This window comes from Dipodomys spectabilis, unplaced genomic scaffold (genome assembly GCF_019054845.1).
Source record: "Dipodomys spectabilis isolate Male_0828 unplaced genomic scaffold, ASM1905484v1 ptg000090l, whole genome shotgun sequence".
In the NCBI taxonomy this organism is placed as follows: Eukaryota; Metazoa; Chordata; class Mammalia; order Rodentia; family Heteromyidae; genus Dipodomys; species Dipodomys spectabilis.
The window spans coordinates 76923-92618 of record NW_024870767.1 but is presented as its reverse complement, the minus strand read 5'-3'; the positions used below and the strand labels follow the sequence as shown (position 1 = coordinate 92618).

General features: G+C 43.9%; 1 long non-coding RNA gene across 1 annotated transcript; it reads left to right on the top strand.

Annotated features, from left to right (window-relative positions):
* Nucleotides 1-12608: 12608 nt before the first annotated feature.
* On the top strand, nucleotides 12609-14719 carry LOC122111996. The gene is made up of 3 exons (XR_006148080.1): nucleotides 12609-12762; nucleotides 14152-14290; nucleotides 14443-14719. It is a non-coding gene; the product is annotated as an uncharacterized LOC122111996 (long non-coding RNA).
* The last annotated feature ends 977 nt before the right edge of the window (nucleotides 14720-15696 follow it).

The window sequence follows — 15696 nt, the reverse complement described above, 5'->3', positions numbered from 1 at the left end:
TCTAAGTCCAAGCTTCTTTTGCTCAAGGCTAACACTCTACCACTTGAGCCACTGTGCCACTTCCAGCTTTTTCTGTGATTAATTGGAGATCAGAGTCTCACCAGCTGGCTTCAAACCAGGATCCTCAGATCTCAGGCTTCTGAGTAGCTAAGATTACAGGCGTGAGCCACTGGCACCTGTCTAGTGGTCAAAATTTTAATAGACTATTTACTAATATTAAATATTTATTATGTGCAAGGACAAGTAAAGATAAGTCATAAAAATATTCTTCAGGTTTCTTTGTCTGGAACACCATCTGACTCTCAGTTGAGGCTGCTATGGGAATGTTCTGCTTTCTGCCTCTTGTTGATTTAATTGTTAGGGTCTGAGCATGAGATTGGTTTTCTATATAATAGAAATATGTTATATATATATTTTTTTTTCAGTTATGGGGCTTGAACTCTGGGCTTGGGTGCTGTCCCTCAGCTCTTCAGCTCAAGGCGAGCGCTCTACCACTTGAGCCACAAAACCACTTCCGGTTTTCTGGTGGTTTATTGGAGATAAGAGTCTCACAGACTTTCATGCCCAAGCTGGCTTTGAACCATGATCCTTAGATCTCACCTTCCTGAGTAGCTAGGATTACAGACGTGAGCCACCAGCACTTGGCTTAAAAATATATTTTAGGGGCTGGGAAGGTAGCTCAGTGGTAGAGTGCTTGCCTTGCATGCATGAGGCCCTGGGTTCGATTCCTCAGCACCACATAAGCAAAAAGAAAAAAGCTGGAAGTGGCACTGTGGCTCAAGTGGTAGAGCACTAGCCTTGAGCTGAAATGCTGAGGGACAGCGCCCAGGCCCAGAGTTCAGGCCCCACGACCGGACCCAAAAAAAAAAAAAAAAAATATATATATATATATATATTTTAATGGGCTATTTTCCCTACATCTTTCTCCTGGGAAATAAATTTTCTATTTCTCCAAATTGTCCCTTTTGCAAACCACATTCTATGTTTAGACCAAAAAGGGAGTTATTTCTGGCAGTGTCTGAAGGAAGTTACTCTGTTGGAAGTATTGCTTCTGTGTGCATAACCTGCGTTTATGGACAATGGCAGCCTTAGTTGTTTTTTTTTGCTCATGTGGAATCGAACCCAGGGTTCGAATGTGAGCTAAGCATTCTACCACAGAGCCAGCTTCCCAGCTCCAGCCTTAGAGGCTTATACTAGACTCAGTACAGGCTCTTCTCTGGTTCTTTATTTCCTTACATGTGTGTGCATGTGCATGGTGTGTGCACGTGTGGACATGCACAGACAATACTGAAAGTATTTAATGAGTGATATTGCATCCTCATCGACCAATGTGGGTGCCAGTAACAACTGCTTGTGCAATTGCACCTGGACGAAAGAGCGGAATGTAGCCTCATTGATGGGCAGCAAAACATTATTGGCAGTGAATATCAAAAAGATCCTCTCTTCAGTCTTCCCAAGAAGTTAGAATGAAAGCGGGACAGATATAAAGCATGCAATAAATGACGGCACTGTTCTTGAGGAGTAAAGGAAACGATGCGTCAGTACAGACGTCAGGAAGTGGGAGCAGACCCTGCTAAGAGTAAGAGGAAGGGAGGGTGAGGAGGAAGAACATAGGCCAGGGAGAGAGGGGAGAATCTGCATGGAGAAGGGAATTTCTAGGGTTAGAAAAGGGGTTTCCAGAGAATCTCAGAGTAAGAATGAAGGTGGCTCAGTGGTCGAGTGGTTGCATTGCATGCATGAGGTCCTGGGTTCAATTCCTCAGCACCACATAAAGAGAAAAAGCGGGAAGTGTTGCTGTGGCTCAAATGGTAGGACGCTATCCTTGAGCTGAAGAACTGAGGGACAGCGCCCAGGCACAGAGTTCAGGCCCCATGATGGACAGAAGAAGAAGGAGGAGGAGAAGGAGAAGGAGAAGAATGAAGTGGTAAGAAATTTTAATGTGTTTCTCTGGAGTGTATATTTAGATTTTCTTTAGCGTTGTTTGAGAAGAGAAAAACTATGGCTTGATATGTTTCTGAAACTGAATGACTTAGGTCCCAGGTGTGGAAAAAACTGAAAAGAGGTGGTACCTGGTCATTCCGTGTATCTGTTTATCATCTATGATGGAGATGAGGTTGCCCTATTTTATAACGCAGAATTTACCTCTACCTGGTTATAATGTACTGAAAGGATACTGGGCATAAGATTGTCCACAAATTGTTCAATAACAATGATGTAATCTGATAAAAAGCACAAGCTCAGCCCCTCAGCTTTGTCTTCTGAGGAATGTGTATCCTGAAGACCACTGCGTCCATTCTGTGGGTCCACAGTGGTTTCTGTCTAGTATCTTCAGGTAACAGGAAAGAATGACAGACAATTAAAAGGTGATTTTGGAGGCTGGAAAGAGCTCTGAGAGGGTTAAAATAAGGGAATTTAGTAGAAAGTTGGGATGGAATACCATATTAGCTAGCCTTGGCAGAGAGATCATCTCTGAGAAGGGGATGGTTGAACTGAAACCTGAAGAAGGCCAAGAGCTGGAGGAAGCGATGTGCAGGCAGAGGACAGAGCAAGGGTAGAGGCTGTGAACTGGCAGTGAGGTGTGTGAATGGGAGCGTGTTTGAGGAGGACAGTCTTGGGGTGGCAGGGTGAAGGAGTTGGAAGTTTTCTGGTCAGGACTGTGCGTAATTTTCAAGTGCACTGAGAAGTCTCCAGCATTTGAGGTGGGAAGTGATGTTATCTGTGGAAGATCAAGGTATTCACAGAGAGGCGAGAGTCAGGAAAGGAAGATACAGAAGGAGCTGATGCTGAAGTTCATGATGTGGAAGGAGGGTCGGATGGCTCTGAGCTTTGAAGAAGCAGTGAAGCTGTGGGAGCCAGCTGAGAGTGAGAAGAGGAGGACTAGGTCATGCGAGGTGGAGAGAGTACTCAACCTTCCAGCTGTTTGTGCTTGGTGGCTTCTCGAGCCCCCAAGGCTGCCTGAACCGTGGTTCCTATGAAATCCCGGGTGTCTTCCTGCCCCACTGATTCTTTCACTAAATGGCCTTGTCTCATTTAAAGCTACCTTGAGAGATTCTGTTACTAGAAACTAAACCTGGCTAGCAAAAGCAATGGGATCAACCTATACCGAGCATGTTGTAACTTGCCTTCTCTCTTTCTCAAGACAGAACAGACATTTCTCTTGCCAGTAGGTCACAGAACTGTTTGTCAGGTACCTCCCTCTCCATCGCACAGGTGACTCCTCACTTACACCAGCGGCTGCGTACCATGTGCTTCTCAGTTTCTGCTCTGAGGCTTCCCATACCCCATGTGGGGGCACAGCACACCCATTTAGTAGTTGAGTATGTTCAGGCTTGTTGGAGGTTGGGGTGGAGTGGGGGGAAGAGGCAAACGCTCCCAATGGTGTCTAAGGTGATACTCACAGGGCACCTTCCATGACAGCTCCTTAAGGCCTGCTTGGGTTGATTCCCGATTGACACGCCAGTTTTGTAACTCACCTCTGGAGTGGGGTTTCTCCTTCCTCACTCTTCTGATCGTGGTCCTGGGGTCCACCTCCCCAAATGAGCCACCTCCATGCAAACCCTGCCCTCTGCTTTCTGACGGAAGCCAGCTAAGACCCGTTACATTGTCTGGCCACATCAGATGTCTTGCTATGTTACTACTGATAGACATTTAGATGATTTCTTTTTCACTGTTACATAGCATGTTGTGATATATATTCTTACAAGTACATCTTTGCATACATCCTTTAAAATATTGTAAATGAAATTGCTAAGCTTATGACTGGACAGGCACATATACTTTAAAGACTTTTAGTTCACACCAGAGAAAGAAGACATATTTACTAGTTTCATACACTTATGGATAAATTAGAGACTAATCCAAGGATCATAATCTATTAATAAAGATTTACCTTAAATGACTGATTCTATGTTGGGGGCTGGCTGCCTTCTATAACTGTAAGCCAATACCTCAGATAGAGAGATTTCCTTTACTTAAGTCAAACCAAGTTTTCAGGGGCTTGGCTTTGCCCTTTATATTTTTGATCAAAAAGTGGTAAAAGAAAAAAATTAATCAAGAGATTAATCATATATTTTAAGAGGATTGAACTAGTAACATTGCTTCTCAAGAAATTCTTCCACTATATAAAGACTTCATGTGGCATGTTTAATCTCTAGTGTTTAAGATTACAATATGAATATTTTCCTTGAGTGGAGAATAAAGGGATACTGTGTCAGTATCATTAAGAAAGCTACAGGGAGCTCTAGGTCTTGTCTCAAAAATGTTGTGTCAGAATCAAGCATTTCAATCAATCCTTCTTAATTCTGTGACCTTGGCAAATGTGTGACCTTGACAAAGGTCTGCTTCACCTTCTGGTTTACTATAGTGAAAATAGAGTAAGTTATCAAGTAAGCAAGGAACATTGAGTAAATTTTGATAACGTATCACATGAAATATTTTTTTTTGTTGGTCATGGATCTTAAACTCTGGGCCTGAATGCTGTCCCTCAACTCTTCAGCTCTACCACTTGAGAGTGCTCTACCACTTGAGCTACAGCACCACTTCTGTTTTTTTGGTGGTTTATTAGAGATAAGAGTTTTATAGACTTTCCTGCCCACGCTGGCTTTGAACCTCGATCCTCAGATCTCAGCCTCCTGAGCAGCTAGGTGGCGTGAGCCACCGAAGCGTGGCTATGAAATACATTCTTGTGATTACATTACTTGGATTACTTAGTGCATTTTAGAAAGCCCTCTATTTCACAGTTGACTTAGAGTTGGTAATCAATTGTGGCTGTGGTTGTGGTGCTGGGTAGATGCTTAGTTAGAAGCATTTCTGTTTCTATAGAAAATCACACCCTACTTAGAACAGTTTTGGTAGCTTTTCATTTTCTTCTAGGGGTAAATTTTGGCATCCCCAAAAGATGATGTTTGCATGACTCTTTCTTCATGTTTGGAGTAAGAAAATGACGTTCAGGTACCTGGCTACTATACAAATCACAGAGAGCAGAGTGTCGCATTATGATTTGCTTCCTCTATGTGGTGTGTGGGAAGGGAGCCAAGAGGGCTGAGTTTATACCCATGAGATCTCTCACTAAACAAGCCTTTGTGGAATTTTAGGATCATCTACATGTTTAAAGTTTTTATCCTCGAGAATCACAAAAGGAGGTCAAAATAGGCTATTCGAGTGGCAACAAAAAGCAACCCACCCCACTGCTCATGTGACTTGGCTGATGACAGCTTTCTGAGGTCTCTCTTTCCTCATCTGGTAAAAGAGAGAGATGTGCTAAGCACTGGTGGCTCGTGCCTGTAATCCTAGCTATTCCGAGGCTGAGATCTGAGGATTACTGTTTGAAACCAAGCAAGGAAGGAGAGTCTGTGGGACTCTTATCTCCACTAAACTACCAAAACAAAAGACAGAAGTGGAGCTGTGGCTCAAGTGGTAGAGTGCTGGCCTTGAGCACAAAAGCTCAAGGACAGCACCCAGGGCAGGACCAGTACAAAAAATAAAATAAAACAGGGAGACATGAGCTTGAACGTTACAAGCTTGAATGGCCTTTCTAGCTGTCTCTCATTAAATGCATGTGTTTTCCATTTTGAACCGTGGCTACCATTCACTTTTCTCCCAAAACCCTGTCCTGTGTTCCAGGCTCCTCCAACCTCTTGCTTAAAACACTTAGTGACCTTCTGACTGCGTTTTTAGCTTTTATCATGGTCCCAACTCCTTATTTCGTAAAGACGTAATAATGCAGTCTATTTAAGTCATAACACAGCTGCTGTGTTTGGAACAGCTAGTTTGGTAAGGTTTTAAATGGCACCTAGAAATGTATTAGAGCTGCTTCATCTCAGCCTGTTTGTCCTTCAGTAGTGTTTATACCACACACATTTACACTCCTACTGGACTTCCTGAGTCACAGCATTCCACTTCGGACTTGATGGCTGTGGTTGGCCTAGTTCTTTTTTATGGGGGGGGGGGGTCTGGTCGTGGGGCCTGAACTCTGGGCCTGGGCACTGTCCCTCAGCTCTTCAGCTCAAGGCTAGCGCTCTACCACTTGAGCCACAGTGCCACTTCCGGCTTTTTTCTTTTTGCTTATGTGGTGCTGAGGAATCGAACCCAGGACCTCATGCATGCAAGGCAAGCGCTCTACCACTGAGCCACCTTCCCAGCCCCATCAACTCTAGTTCTTGACTAGAACCATCTTTCTTTGTTAAGAACACATTGACACATTGTCTTATCATAGCCATTAAAGAGGTATCTCTCTAAGGAGCTTTTTCTTCTTGCAGTTAGAGAAGGCCTGAACTCTGGCTCATATTCTTGACTTCACAGATTTGTAACCAGATGATTGATTATCCTGCTTTTAAAAAGCTGCTACTTCATGTCCTCCATGAGAAAATTTCTTGCTAACTATGTCTAGATTTGTTGATCTTACATTCTGATTGGTTCATTAAATTTGAGGGCTCAGCTTTACAAGGAGGGCTTTATGCTGACAATGTGGGGTTAGGTATCAATTATAGACAAATGCTAGACCAGGATGAAGGGCTCGAGGTGAACTTTTAGCACTTACTTGTAAGTGCACTCCTAAAAAGTAGGTATGGTCTTATGAGTTCCACTGGGCAGTGTGTTGTGAATGAACCCTCATTCACATTGAAGACTAAACCACCCTTACAACTCCAGAGCTCCTTTCTTAGAGGAACTGATTTAATCCTCAGTAATACTTTACATAGGTGAAACTTGGACAATGCTTATCTTCACACGTATGACATGAGCTTCTATAGATAAAAAGTTCCATTAACACTGTAGCTTGTAGAGTGGGTACTTGGACAGTTTTGTAGTCAGATAGAGCCTACTCTGTCCTGGTGTCTCTAACTGACATAGATTTAACGCTGCTCTGAGGACTCCTCATTCTGCCCTACTGCTTTTGTGAGTGTCCTGGGCTTTTGAGTTTCTCAGGCTGTCCCCAAGGAGCAGTTCCTCTGGGACCCAGCAAATTCTGGGGGATGGGATTATTCATCTGATAGATGTTACAAGGGTGATAAGTAAGCCCTGACAGTGGTGGGACCTCAGGCTACAGCTCCCTGGTTCATCTGATACAGTCTCATTAGAATGGTGTGGATGGTGCATGGCACTGGCCCGGCTTCCACGAAGTTTCCTGGTACCAGCGCACCTGTGTCTCCAGGTGCATTCATCTTGGCTGCCCCATGTCACCCCTACTACCACGCTCCCCTCAATCCCAGTCCACGTGTCCTCAATGAACCTAGGAGACAGAGGGACTAACTTGCCCCTCTCTATGCTCTTTCTGATTTATTATTATATTATTAATTCCATGTCTCTTTCTTCATTCTTGCTATGATGTGTTCCATTTCTTCCCTTGAAGCCACTCCCAAAGTTCCAGGTTTTTAGCTTGTTACAGCATGGCCACCTCATGTTGAATAGAACATGCTCATTCCAAGAAAGTTCAGACAATAAAGAAAAACCTCAGCAGGGCGCTGGTGGCTCATGACTATAATCCCAGCTACTCAGGAGGCTGAGGACTGCGGTTTGAAGCCAGATGGGGCAGGAACATCTATGAGACTGTTACGTCCAATTAACTACCAGAAAACCAGAAGTGGCGCTGTGGCTGAAAGTGGTAGAGCGCTGGCCTTGAGCAAAAGAGCTCAGGGACAGCGCCCAGTCCTGCGTTCAAGCCCCAGGACTGGCAAAAACAACAAAAACCCTCAAAGGAATATTTCAAGAAATGATTTTTTATTATATATTGCAGTGTAACAATCTCTGAAAGGTATTCATTGACTTAGAACAATGTCAAAGGTAAGAATGACCAAACCTGACTTATCAGAAGAAGGTAGAAGCCCTTTAGAGCTTTTAATAGTCCTTAAAGCTGGTAAACACCCCCAGTTTGCATGGATTGGAGAAGAGTTTGGGCCAGGATTCTGTTCCTTTGCTACACGTGACCTGGAGAATCCACTGCTAGACACAGTCCTTGTCACTGACTCCTGTCCATGCATTGGCTCCGTGTCTGATGGGAGCAATATGCCTTTATCAGCTGGTTTCTCTTGGAAAGCCTTACCTGCCTCAGTGACTTCCTTCCAGAAGCTTCAGTGTGCTGCTGGGGCTTAGTGTCAGTGCCTGTGTCGTCTTTAGCTGGTGATCAGAGCTTTTTGTTTCATGTGGTGACGAGAGAGGAATTTTGCCTCTCTTTTTTGTGAACCCTCTTGGGTGCTGCCGCAGATGCGCAGTAGTAACTTTCCGCCTCTCCTGCGTGTCAGTGGCCTCACTGGCTTGCATCACGTGTTTCTCACTCTCCCGTAAAGTACATGTACTCTCAACGGCTTTCCACCATTTGGGACTAAGAGTTAGTCACCTTGGTTCATTCTTAACGTTTCCCTTGTAGATATTATTTCCTCTGCACTTGTTACGTTTTTGCAAACTTCCAATTTCTCCACCCTCCTAGTATAGCTATATTGCTGTTTGAGTAGCATCACTATCCAGTGATTGCACGATTATGATTATGTAATGTTCTTCCCATTTATCAGAGCAAGGTAACAGTTGCTTCTCTGAACAACTTTGTATCTTCCCTGGAATTAATAATTTCCATGTTCTCTTGGTGCTTATGAGTCCATCAGCAAGGTAAGGCTCATGAACTGAATCTAAATCTAAACCTGCTTTGTAGGGAAAAAATTCTTCTTTTTTTTTTTTTGGGTCTGGTCGTGGGGCCTGAACTCTGGGCCTGGGCGCTGTCCCTCAGCTCTTCAGCTCAAGGCTAGCGCTCTACCACTTGAGCCACAGCGCCACTTCCGGCTTTTTTCTTTTTGCTTATGTGGTGCTGAGGAATCGAACCCAGGGCCTCAGGCATGCAAGGCAAGCGCTCTACCACTGAGCCACCTTCCCAGCCCCAGGGGAAAAAATTCTTGAACCACAACCATGCCCATTTGATTCTTTCACCCAACACAACAGTAGAATTAAATAATGTGATGAAGAAAAACTTCAAGTAGGTATTGTCTGGATCTGACCTTTTATAGGAAAAACATGTCTTCTGATAGAGTATGTAATTCAGTCTGAATCTGCGGATTTTCAGTACTGTACCCTCTCAGCATACTTTCAGAATCGTTCAGTATTGACTTCATTTCCTGGAGGCAATCTCTGCTTTCCTTCCTTCCTTCCTTTCCTTCTTTCTGGCAATCTCTTTTGACATGTAGTTTTTCCTTTCCTAATTCACTACATAGGAAAGGAAAATGTTATAAGTAATAACATTAAATAATTGAAGTATTTAAGTGACCAGATAAGCCGAAGAGGACTCTTCACTTGTAGCTCTGAAGGAGCTCAGGTTTGGAAATAACCTAGTTTACCAATGATTGTTCAGTGCCTTCTGTATGTACCGGGTGCTGAGATGGGGAGGGGAATGACAAAGAGACAGGAAATGATAGGAATGTAAACAAAGACATGCAGAGACAGAGCATGTACGAAGGTCAGAAACAGGCAGGAGGACCAAGGAGAAGGAAGCCATTAACTTGATCAAGGTGACATATTAGAGGACATTTAACTGAGGAAATGATGTTAGCTCAATTCTGGAAATAAGCTGTCTTTCTAATTAACCAGGAAGACAATGGGCAGGAAATTTCTAGCATGGGTATCTCAGGATCTTGCCTTGATATCAGAACTTGTCTCTTAACTGGCCTGCTCCCATCAAGTTTGCAGGTTTTCTAAAATGTGAAACGAGGCGATTAATACCATGTAATAGAATTATGTGGAGATTACAAGAGATGCCATATGCAAAACGTCTAGACCAGCGCCTGGCACGTGGCAGGTGCCAGAGCCATCCGGGGAGCATCAGAAATTCAGTACCATAATTAACTGTAAATTTCGGATGCGATTCACAGATGGGTGTTATCGACATTAGTGACGTCTAGCAATTTGAAAACTCCTGTTTAAAATGTGAACTTTCTAAATTTTAGTATCTCAGGCCTCTGGCTGCCCTGCCAAGTTGCTATGTGGGTGAGTGCCGGACAGATGACGGTTCTTGTCCTTCAGAAAGGCGTGAGAGCAACACTGCTGTTTGAAGACTGAGTGTGCTCTAGGCTCGGGGCGAGCCCGCGGTTCCGTGTGTTAGCTGGGCAGGAGTGGGCAGCTGACTGGGTCTATGCTGATCTGACTGATTTCTTCTATGATCCAGAAAAACTAGACTGGGCTCTGGGTGTAATTACTGTGTTCTCATCATGTGTATCCTCAAATCCTTTCTATAAATAATAGCTGGACGAGCTGGGTGTGGGTGGGGTAGTGGATTTCGAAAGATCCTAGATCAGACTTTCATAATCCCCAGCTTTCTACCCTGTGACAATGTTCATTTCCCCACTTTAGGAGTGAGAGGTTTGGACTAGAGGCTCCCCAGCCCCCACTTTTTTTGTTTGGGTTCTGGGCTTTGAAGGCTGGGCCTGAGCACTAACTCAGAGCTCCTTGCTCAAGGCTAGTGCTCTACCACAGCTGGCTACAGCAGCACTTCCAGCTTTTTTGGAGGGTGGTTAAGTGGACATAAGAGTCTCACAGACATTTCCTGCCCGGGCTGGCTTTGAACTGGGATTCTCAGATCTCAGCCTCCTGAGTAGGTAGGATTACAGGTGTGAGCCACTGGTATCAGGCTAGAGGGCCATTTAAAAATATAGGTATGTATATGTGTGTATATACACATAATTAAGCACATATAATCAAACATAATTAAAGGCCTACATGTAGGGCTCAGTCTCTGAACAAGAAGAAATTTTTAAAAAGATGATCTGATGTCTAAACTGTTTCTAGGATTCTTTAGACGTTTTTGTAGTGTCTCAATGAACTGTGTGAATGGGGTGCACTTTGCTGGGGCTCTTCTTTTAGTTTGTGAAGTGGCTTTATTTAAGCCATTCATGGACATTAGGATGGGATATGCATTCCTCATACAGAGACTCACCTTAGGCCCTGCATTCTTGGTTTCACCCCCGTTCTCTCAGATGCCTTGTGGCCTCGGGATCCTCAAGCTCGGGCCCGCCCCTCCCAGCTCTCCACCTCCGCCTTGGTTTCCGTGCCACCTGATTTTCTGGTCTTGCTTCCTTCTTTCTCCCTTGCCACCTCTCTTAGATTGTTGGCTTACAAATCTACCGACTTGTTTTCTGTTTTCTCTCCATCTGCTCATTAGTTAGTTCCTGATGCTCAAAGGACAGTCCAGGAGCAACTGGAGAGGGGCGGGTTTCTGCCTTAGATAGGAAAAGGGCGTTGGGTTTGGGGAGAAGTGCTCTGGGCTTCTCACATATGGCGGGCACCCTACAGCTTGTGCAGCCATTTGCTCTTTGCAGACTGCAAGTATAATGCTACTTTTGGGGAAGGCCTCCATCTGATAGGGGAACTGTGGAATTCATTTCTGATAGGCTGAGGCAGGCCCACTAGGCTCATTTGTGCGCTAAACCTGCAAGGCTGCACCTGCCCTGCATTTCACTTACCCAGGGCTGGTGGGACTCTTGATAGCATCTCTGGTGTGGTAGGTGTGTCCAGCGCTCATCATCAGGTCTGAGAAACATTTTCCCATGCCCCAGTTTGGACAGTGTGTTGTTTTACTGATTTTCATACTTGTGAAAATCAATTAAGGAATAAATATTTATTGACTGCCTGCTGCCTGCTGTGTTCAAAATATGTCTCAAATATTTTGTGTAACATTTGGTCTTTCATATAGTTTTAGGTTTGTTTTTATTTTTTTTGTGTAGCTTTAAAATGGGGACTACATATAAGTAAATGGATATTTTTAAAACTATACAGAAGCTTTTAGGACAAAAATGTAATTGTATATATTGATTAAAAATAATGCATTGCTCTTATATTACAAAAGCAATTTTGTATTTTTGTAGAAGAGAAACATGAAGATGATGATAAATCCTGCTTCTTAGAAATAACTATTGTTAGAGTTTTGATAAACATTCTTTGAGTCATCCTGCTATGAATACATATACCATTTATCAAACATACATAATTCTACATAACTGGTTTTAAAATGTACTTACTATTTGTAACCTGCTTTTTTCCTACACAGCAGTATGCTGGAGACTGGTTTTCCTATCAATAAATATGGGCTGATATTTTCATATTTAATTGTAACAGTATTCCATTATATTGACCATAATTTAACACAGGTCCTATTGATGGAAATCTAAGTTATTTTCAATTCTTTAAAATATTGTGCATAGTCATCACTTGTAAGTCAAGTATGCCAATAGCATAAATTTCTGAAGGTAGAATTGTTACAGAGTGCAAGCATTTAAACTATTTAGTTTTAACTTTTGCTGGGCCCTAGAGCTTGAACTCAGGACCTGGAGCTAGCTGTCTCTGAGCTTCTTTTGCTGAAGCCTAGTGCTCTACCACTTGAGCCACAGCACCTCTTCTGGCTTTTTCTGCCTAGTTTATTAGAGATAAGTCTCACAGACCTCCCTACCTGGTCTGGCCTCAAACCACCATCCTCAGATCTCAGCCTCCTGAGTATCTAGGATTATAGGTGCAGGCCATGGAACTTGGCAAAACTTTGATTTTTAATGTCACATTTTCCTCAAAAAACAAAACAAAACAAAAAGCACGCCCTTGCTTCAGACACTCCTGATGCCCATGGCTCCCTGATCCACACTGTAACGGTTTGGATGCAGCAAAGCACCCGGGATGTTCTGTGGCTGCGGCAGATGCTGCCTTGAGGCAGGAGGCACTGGAGGTGCCAGAGCTGAGCCGACTCTAACTAAGACGTGAAAGCAAGCAGTCGATACATGCCCATTGCCGAATGGTTCTGAGGTATGTTTTATATCGTTTCTAGGGGAAATGATTAATTAAAATGGTTAATTCTAATTAAGTCCAATTGCTTATCATGAAATTCTGCTCATTAATTTCTTTACTTGCTTTCCTTCTTTACTTGCTTTGCTTCTTACCCAAATCCTAGTCTCAGGGTGTGCTTTTAGTGAAAGTCAAGTGAAGATATCCTTCATATTAAAGATGAAAAGTTTAAGATGATTTCTTTGTTGCTTTGTATGTCCCTCCCTCACGGTATAACCCATGCTTTCACTGTATTTGATGTCGGTATAATTTGTGGAGGGGAATACAAGTGGACCCATTGCAACAATGGGATGTACAAGTCCTTATGTCGAAATTTACAACTTTGGTGGGGGGGGGGGGAGGATTGTGGGGGGGGTAGAGGGATGCTGGGAAGGGATGGGAAGGGGAAACAAAGGAGGAGGCTGCAATGCTTGATAAGAAATGTATGCATTAACCTGCCCATGTAATTATAACCCCTCTGTACAGTATGTTCACAAAAAAATAAATTGAAGGAAAAAAATTTAAAAAATAAAGATGAAAAGTTTTCAGAAGCCCAACAGAATTTTCAAGTAAATTAAAGCATAACACCTTCCAGGTTGTCAGAGGAGATGCCAATGTTTTAATTCCAGGGACCTGTGAAGGCAAAAAGGACCATGCAAATGTGTTCAACCCTGAGATGGGAGAGCTGTCCTAGACCAGCCAGGTAGAGCTGATAGAGTCACAAATGTCCCTAAAACGGAAGAGTGGCAGAGGAGAGTGTGTGAAGACTGGCAGAGATGCAGCCTGGCTGGCTTTCAGGGCGAGAATGAGGGCTGTGGGCCTAAAAAGAGTGGGTGGCCTCTGGATGCAGAAGGAGGTAAGAAGACAGATTTCCTCCAGAGCCTCTGGAAGGGCCATCACTGGTCTTGATTTTAGCCCAGTGAGATCTAGATTGGGCTTCTAACCTACAGAATCGAAGCAAACACATTTGTGTCAAATTGGTTCTCATCTATTATGGCGGTAATACAAAACTTATATGAAGTTAAATAATACAAGGTGGCTTATGCCAGAAGTAGCCAATGTTTGTGCTTATTATTCACAAATAGGAGCATGAGCCAGGAGGACCAGAAGGAAACAGTCAGAGTATTTGCTTCGAGCTGAGTTTGCAGTAGGCGATTCACTGACCTCTAAATAGAAGCCTTTGGCCAGAAATTCTTCTGACATGCTAGTAGTTTACTGTGTTTTAGTTTACTTGAAAATTCCATTGGGTTTCTGAAAACTTTACTGCATGTAAAAATTGTCTGGGAGAATGAAAAGTTAATAAAGATCACCTGGAGCATTTGTTTTAAATGTGATTCTCAGACCCTATTTATTGGAGGTTCTCATTCAAAGGTCTGGAGCAGGACTCAAGGATTTGCGCTTAAAGCCAGCCTATTCTGAAAAGACGCTGTTCTGCAGTTGCTCTCACTAAACCCTGTTCCTCGGCGGACAGGGTAGGGTCTGCACGGCACTGACTTGAGCAGAAGGCAAGGTAATCACTAGAAATGATCCGCTACTGCAAAAGTCTAGCATCACCTGGAAGCCTGATTATTGTAGAAAAGGGTAGCTGTGTTACCAGAGACAAAGCACCTGGGCGTCGCAGTCCCTGAGGGATGTTTGACCTTGCTGTTGTTTTGCCCACAGAGGCATTTCTTCACTTGGCTGATGAGCATGCTGTTTCCAGATGACCTTGGGAGCCCAGGCAGATCTGCAGTTGCTGACTGGGAGCTGCAAACGCAGTGTTTGGACAGTCCTGAGCATCACAGATGTGCTGAAGATTGTGTTAGATGTCGCCCCCAACTCCCTCCTCCCCGCCTCCCAGGACCACTGAGATCACCTGAAAGGAACACTTGTCTTTTGTCTCGTGCCTTTTTGAGGGCGGCTCAGTGCTTGTCTAACTCCATGCAGCCCACTGAAATGTCACGAGATAAGAAATGCCTCTTAGTATGAAGGCTTCCAGACACATATGTGACAAGAAATTTGGCATCAACTTCACAAGTGTCAGATGTCTGGAATAAAGCAATGTGGTATCATCTTTCTGGTGCTATTTTGGTGCCTTGAGCCTGAGCCTGCAGTGTTAGGGAAACTGCTTCTCCACGTTGATGATAGCTGCACCCGTGCTCAGCATGCTTGTGTGAACGTACACTCAGGCCCTTCACTAGTTACTGGTCCTGGCAGGTCACCTGCAGCCCAGTGCTGGGCTTCGGGGGCCTGGCTAAGGGACCTGGCATTGCACAGCCTGTGATGGCCGAGCTGCACGGCCACACAGCCTGTCATTAGACGCTGCGGTCGGCGCCTTCATCGGCTCTGACAGACCCCTGGGGAGCCGGTGAACACGCTTAGCTTGCTCTTCAGGCACAGACAGGGTCACAGGTCTGGTTTACCTTGGGCTGAATAATATCATCAGCACAAATTTCTACTCTGTGGCTCAGGGACTGTGTCTCCTGGTGAGAGTGCATTTTTGGCACTTTGAGACTTGCTGAGAGACTTGAATTTCGCAGTCTGGCTGTTCATTGGTTAAGAGCAAATGTCTAGGGCACTTGGCATAGTGGCTGTCATAAATGGTGTGAAAAAATGTGTAAGAAAAAACACAATATGGTAATGTGGGGAGGTTGTTATGGCAATACTCTGCAGCAGGAATATTGTACACACAATCTGAGTGATACTATTCCACCTCAGCTGGTGTATTTGGTATTGGTTGGTTCTTATTTTATTAATTTCTTTAAAAAATTATCCGTAAGTTGTTGTACACAGCGGTTTCAACTCCACATGTCAGTGTGTGAGTAAAATGAATCTTCATGTTGCCCTGCCACCGCATGCTGGTGAGGCTTTGTGAGGTTTCCCTTCAAAAGAAGGGACTCTTCACTTAGAGTCCTTGACTTCAGCCGCAGAATAAGA